Here is a 7,666-nt window from a genome sequence, read left to right as displayed (position 1 = left end):
TGAATTTTTGTCTACATTACTCATTTTTCATTTAGTTCATATTTTTGTCATTAAATGTTGCTTATATTACGTAATAATATGAAATATCGACGAGATACGATTTAGGTGACCAGTACGCATTCAGCAACTTTCCCCTATATATACAGGATGTCTCAATCTAACTTTCACATCGACATATTTCAAAAAGTATTAAAAAAATGTTTTCTATGAATGTGCTATTGCTTCGAGCGAGGCCTATTGGGATCACGTTATTCTTTTCTAAATAGAGATACGATGCGAGATGCAATGAAAAAGATATAATGTTTATCCGCGCTTTTTAAAATGGAAATATATGATTTTTTACGTAATATTCATTCTCTATGATCATTCTGCATGTAAAAGTATTAAGTTTGATATATAAAGAACCAATAACTTATGAGATATTATAAACACATTTCTCTGGCATATATAATTGACATGACACATTAAATATCTCGGAAAGCACTAATTTTTTGATAATCATAATATCCTAATACTTTTATGAATAGAATAATGAGATAAATCAGGTGTAAAGATAACATATACTTGTTTGTTTAACAGAATTATTCATTGTGCCAAAGTACTTTTTTGGTATAACTTTAAAAAATTAGCGACTTCTTTCACCAATTTCAATAATCTTGACATATATTTTCAAATAAAATTGATGATATTAACATATATTTAACACTTTATTTTTTTCCATGTGGAGTAAAACGGATAAATTTTCTGCTTTAAAACACAAATTCTCTCCTTTGATACACATATTCTTTGCTTTAGAGTACAAATTCTCTACCACAAATATTCTGCTTTCAAAACGAAATTACTTTAAGAAAAAAGTAGCTAAGTTAGAATATAATAAAGCAGAGAAAAAGTGGATCTTTTAAGAAGAAAGTGAATTTTAAACTCAGAAAAAAATAAATTCCTGAAAATGAATTCACACAAAAATGAATTCATCCAACATGAATTCACAAAAGTGAATTCACACAACTTTCAGATTTATATATTTTATTTGAAATAAAAATATTAAACATACTCCAAATTTAATTTTCTTTGCAGGGACTGTGCGTCTATTACATCCTTAAATTGTACGGTAACATCTTTTAGATGCTTCGATCTTCTCGTAAAAAAAATAATGTAACAAAATATGTTCAAAAAGTATTAAAAATATTACGTCATCCTTGAAATCGTTCCACTTTTATCTGAAATACACTTTTTCGTATCGTTTTGAAATAATTTGATGCAACAGTTGATATGAGACCTTATATATGTATATACATTATAAGAATAATTAATTTCAATTAGGTGAAATAATTATATGTTGTGAAGCGCAAGTAATAAAACACTACATTTTATATCAAATTCTACGTTAAAATTATAATTCCTTTAGTATACATCTCTTGTATGTCTTTCGGTTTGATTAATTATAACAATTACAATTTATTTACAGGCACGTCCACCTACAACTATGCCTTATATCACGCAAGCTAAACAATGTATTGAAAGTACAAATGTCAATACAAATGATATGGTACATTTATAAAGCTTTAGTTGTCTGTCAAACGACGTATGATATCATTAAATATCAGTATATATGGGAATTCATTGATATTTCCGTGTGTTTATGTATATATTTTGATTTCGTTTTGAGGACCATTTTATTTCTCACATTACACTACATATGTCAAACTGTTTATAATGAGGTGTATATTATAATAGAACAAATGAATTAATAACTAGTTATTACTAGAATAATAAGTACAAGCAACAATAAAATTACACATGTCAAAGTTTTATTTGAAATTTTATTCATTGAATGCAAATTTTTCAGATTTACTACAAACTTTCGTTTTATGTTAATATAATTTCAGATAAATGAGACAGTAGCAATTCTTCACAAATTGACCAGTTATAATCTCGATGAGGATTTACGTAAACAGGTAAATAATTACAATAAAATTTATTTCTAGAATTTTAATTTCTTATGCGTAATTTTACTAGACTAAAAATCTGGATATCAACATATATGTCATTGAATGAGTGTGTACAAAATTGGGATATTACATAACAATTGTGTTATTCTTTTATATATTTTAGAATACTTGTACGCACATTCTAAAGCCACACGTAAGGATAAGCTAGAAAAAGTTTCAAAAATTTTATATTTTATATAACAAAAGCGAGATTTTAAAAGTTATTTCATATTATCAATATTCTAATATCATACTTCATCGTACTGTCAATATTATACTATCATACGATCTGTATCCTACTATCACACTACAAATATTCTGCAAAATAAACTCAGTACGTTTTGGCATATAGAATTGAAAATAATTTATAAAGGTTTTGTAGCTGGTGTTGATACGTACAAATATCCTAAAAATATATATAAAAGAATACAATATGTTAAATTCATAGTATTGTATTATATTAAATTTGAGTTATTTATTGTTTAACCATTTCTGTATATCGGACTTGCTTGTACTCAGTATGTCGTTAATTTTACTATATATATACATATATATATATAACATTGTGGTTAATTAACTTAACTCTTGAAAATGTATTAAATTTGACTCAAATTTAATTTATTATATAGTAACAATAAGTTCAAACATTAATATGAACGCTTTACTTTGAAACTATAAAATGGATTGATTTTGACACATATTGAAGTTAAAATAACAAAATGTTATTAAAAGTAAGGGATAGGTTTGCTCTTTAAGGCTCCTTACTACTCAGCCAAGATCTCTACGTTGACGGTAGCGATAGTCATACATTCAACGTAGTTAAGGCCATGGCACATAATAAAACTTAAGGCGTAAAACTTAAGCAGTAAGCGAATCGGCCAATCACAATAGAGACCGTAAGACCATACGTAAGCAATAGCGAATCCAACATGTTGATTTCGTTACTGCTTAAGTCTTACGTCTTAAATTTTTTTTATGTTCCATGGCCTTTACAGCGTAGAGTTACAGCACCGCATCACGATAAATGGCTAAATTTGTAAGCGTGGAAAAGTGACGTTTCGATGACGAAATTTATATTGTATGCCATTTCGTTATTATTTGTTTGTGAAAATGTGACTTGTCTCGTACTTCTCAAAGTCGTAATTATCGATGAGAACTAAAGTTATCTTGGAATTTTATATGTAAAAACGTACGTTTTACTCGTTTCATCATCTGTCAGACCATTTGTTATTGCCCGAATATAGGTTCACTTTACGACCATTTACTGTCCTGGGAGGACAGTAAATGGTCGTTTTCATCGTTTTCATCGATTTTTACATGTGTTTTAAAGCGATCTCCTCATTTTCTTGAAATTATTCATCCTTTTGATAAAATTCATGCAAGTGTCCGAACTGTCAAGAATAGTAGTATATATTTAATGCTTATTAAATTATTTATTTTAATTAGATTTGGCAGTTTATGTTGCAAATAAAACAGAGAGAGGTAAAATTTGGCTTGGGACATTTCTACTTTGGATATAATTTTATCTGCTGGGTATGTCCTATTTTAATAAAAGTACAAAAGTATATAATAAACGTATATATACATACACATAAATACATATATATACAGAGTGGAACAGTCACTCTGTTCACTTAGAATATTTCCCCTATTTTTAGAGATATGTAATAATATATTTATTGAAGTTGTGTATAGCATCATGGGCAGTGGAGGGGGTATAATATACTAACAGTTTTTCTATGGATGGAGGCGCTTCGGACATTTCAAGAACACCTCCATTTTTTAAAATGGAATTGAATAATTATTTTACACAATATGATTTCTCTAATTATTCTGCATATAAAAGTATTAAACTAGCGTATCAAAAAATCAATTATTTACGAGATATTTTATACTTTATTCTGTCATATATTAACATTAAATATTTAATAATTTATTAAGCAATAATTTTTTCATAATCCTACCTTAATACTTTTATAAACAGAATAATGAGATGAATTAATTGGTGTATGAAAAACACATAGTTGCTTTAAAATAAATATGTATGTAAAAAGAATAATTTTTTAAATAAGCAGCTGTGTTTTCCCAGGGAGAAATGACAATAGAATCGGTATCGAATCGATGTTGATTCGACATCGAAGTCATCAAATTGACATCGAATTGACGTCTATTCGACATCTCGATTTTATTGTCATTTCTCACTGGGTTCTTTCCATCAATTGATTCATTTCATTATTCTGTTTACAAAGGTATTAAGAATTACAAAAGAAATTAATAATTTACGAATTATTTAGTATTTTATATCAATATATGCCAGAATAGAGTACAAAATATCTCGTAAACTATTGGCTTTTTGATACCATTACCTTAATACTTTTAATGCAGAATAATTAAAGGAATCATATTGTGTAAAAACAGATCATACAATTTCATTTAAAAAAATGGAGGTGATCTAGAAATCTCCCAACACCTTCGCTCATAGAAAAACTACTAGTATATTGTACCCCTCTTGATGCTATATACAAATTCAATAAATATAACATTTCATATCTCTAGAGATAGCGGAAATATTCTAAGTGGAGAGAGTTACTGCCCCAACCTGTATATATACACTACGCAACAAAATTATCGCAACAAAATTTTTCATCCAAATTTTCCTATTTTTCAAATGCGCATAACTTGGTCAATTTTCATCGTATCAGGACGATTTTTTTTTCATTTTATAGGTAATTATCTGTACTTTAAGAAAAACATGCTGCGAAATTAGGTGCAATTCGATGTCGCATATCCAAGTTTTGATAAAGCCCAAGAATTTTTTTTTTAAATTTGATTGTTTGACGCACTACCAGGATCGCCCCGATTGTTTTTCGAAAATACCACATAGGCCATCGTAAAGTGGACTTTTCAATAAACAATTTGAAAAAAATTCGAGTCTCTACGATTTTTTTTGACCAAGTAATGCCATTTTGAAGTTATTCGGGCATTTTTAACGAATACCGCCAGCATTAGCATTACCCGATACGTACCGCGAGGAGGTTGCTGGTCGGACTTTGCGCATCATTTTGGCCCTGGAAAGGACCGATTATGTAAACCATTTGTCAAATTAGAGACCATAGCTCGCCACTTCTACAGTATTTTCTGACTCCCAACCCTATTTGCCTAATACCAGAGCGGTCAAGTGTTAGAGGCATTCAATACTGTGTATTACCAACTCGGCGTCGGATAACCTCTTCTAAACGTTCGTGCATATTATTAATGCATGCTCTGATTGAATCTTGAGATATCTCGTGCCAGATTTCATGTAGAGCTTTCTCAAGCTCTTACAGATTAGCAGGAGGCCTCTCCAAGTTACGTAATCTCCTACCCATCATGTCCCATACATGCTCAATAGGATTGAGGTCTGGGCTGTTAGATGGATGAGGCAGTAACTGTATATTGTTTACTGCCAAGAGTACTCTCGAGTTACCCTCGCAACATGGGGAAGTGCATTATCCTGCATCAAGATGAAATCACGGCCTATTCGTCGACGCATTGGAATCACGCAAGGACACAAAACTTCGTTTATGTAACGTACCGCTGTGAATCCTGGGGGTTGGAGAATCACTAGATCTGTTCGATGGTACATTGATATTCCATCCCATACCATAACAGATCTTCCACTGAACGCTCGAGTTGGATGATCGCTTCAAAACGCTCTCGTCTACGTCGCCAAATTCAGATCCTAGCATCATTCCCAAACAGACAAAAAATCGAGATTCGTCTGTAAACAACGCATTTCTTCACTGTCTGGCCGTCCAGTTTCGATGATTACGGGCATAACGTAGACGAGTTCGCTGATGCACTGTTGTCAACATGGGCACCCTAGCACGAATACGTGATCTTAAACCTCTTTTGTGAAGGCGTCTTCTTATCGTTTGAGTACTAATTCGTCTGCCTGGTAAAGCTTAATTCATTCCCGATTTGTCGCGCAACCCTTGTTGGGACGCGCAGAGCTTCATTGATAATGTTGCGATCCTCCCGATTCGTAGTTACCCTTGGCCTCCGACGATAAGAATCTGTTTCTTGGTACCGACTAAAACACGCAATACCGTCGAGCGATTAATACCCATTCTTATTGCTACGGCGCTCTGACTCAATCCCGCCACTAGCAGGGCCACAATTTGAGCAGATTGAATTTCAGTAAGCAGAGGCATTTTTAGTAAGAAAATGAAATATCCTATGCTTTTCAGTATTTTTTTATTAGTATTAACTCTGCATAATAAAATTAATGTTCAATACGGATCCTTCCCCATAATGAGGTTTTAGCATTTGACTCTATCGCGATATTCGTTAAAAACGCCCGAATAACTTCAAAATGACATTACTCGGTAAAAAAAAATCGTAGAGACTCGAGTTTTTTTTCATATTGTTTGTTGAAAAGTGCACATTACAATGGTCTATGTGGTATTTTCGGAAAAAAATAGTGGTGATCCAGGTAGCGCGTCAAACAATAAAATTTTTTAAGAAAAAAAAGGTTTGAGCTTTATCAAAACATGGAGATGCGGCATTGACTTGCACCTAATTTCACATCAAGTTATTCTTAAAGTACAGATAATTATCTATAAAATGAAAAAAAAAATCGTCTTGATATGATGTAAATTGACCGAGTTATGCGCATTTGAAAAATAGCAAAATTTCGATGAAAAATTTTGTTGCGATAATCTTGTTGCGTAGTGTATATATATATAATAGAATAAATACGTATATATAAAACAGAACGTACTCAAGATTATCTTTACAGTTAATTCTTTTGTATTTAACCTTTTCGCTCCTAACGCTGGCTATGTTCGGCATCCAAAGCGATCCGTACAGACGAACGCTGGCTACAACCAAGTAATTTATAGCGTTCCTTATAGTACAAGTTACGTCAAACCATCCCGTACAGCCATATATCAAGCGTTGGTAACGCTGATTTTGTCAAATGATGTATATTTGAACATAATTAATAATGGTAGTATATTGATACCTATAAAGCCACTGAAATGAAAGGGATAATTAAAAAACGGTTTACAAAGAAATTATATTTATATTGTTTTAAAGGACAATCCCTTTTTTTAAAAAACATGTCAATATGGCGTTGTTCATGCTGTTCAAGCGTAAAATGAAATTTTAAACACTAAAGACTCTCCACATATAATGTGTACACTTTTGGCGCGGAGTCCCGATCAATGGCGGTATTCCGACGGATCGCCCGCTTTCTGAGCGAAAGAGTTAACAAAACTGTTTTCATTAAATATAATGATAGCATACTTTCTTTCAGACGTATGCCACAATTTTATCTGTTAGGATAACTCTTACGCAGGTATATAACAGACCTTCTGTTCTTGCAATAATGCATGAGAAATTTTGTTTGATTATGGTTTGATATGAATAGGATGTGTGGGCGCGTATATATAAATAAATACATTTTATTTAAAACCAAAATCTCGGATTTTGTCATAACAATCGGAATGAATTTCGGATTGATATGACAAGAATCGAGATTTTACATTTAAAACTATAATTATTATAAGTATTATATTATTTCTTACATTATAAGAGGATATGTTTAATATTTTTCAGCTTGGTTGGGATACTAGTTTTATTGAATACGCATCATCATGATTAATTTTAATCTCAGCGCCCTATAGCATTCCAAT

The sequence above is a fragment of the Trachymyrmex cornetzi genome, unplaced genomic scaffold (assembly GCF_001594075.2).
Source record: "Trachymyrmex cornetzi isolate Tcor2-1 unplaced genomic scaffold, Tcor1.1 scaffold1495, whole genome shotgun sequence".
Classification (NCBI taxonomy): domain Eukaryota; kingdom Metazoa; phylum Arthropoda; class Insecta; order Hymenoptera; family Formicidae; genus Trachymyrmex; species Trachymyrmex cornetzi.
Note: the sequence above shows the minus strand (reverse complement) of the source record.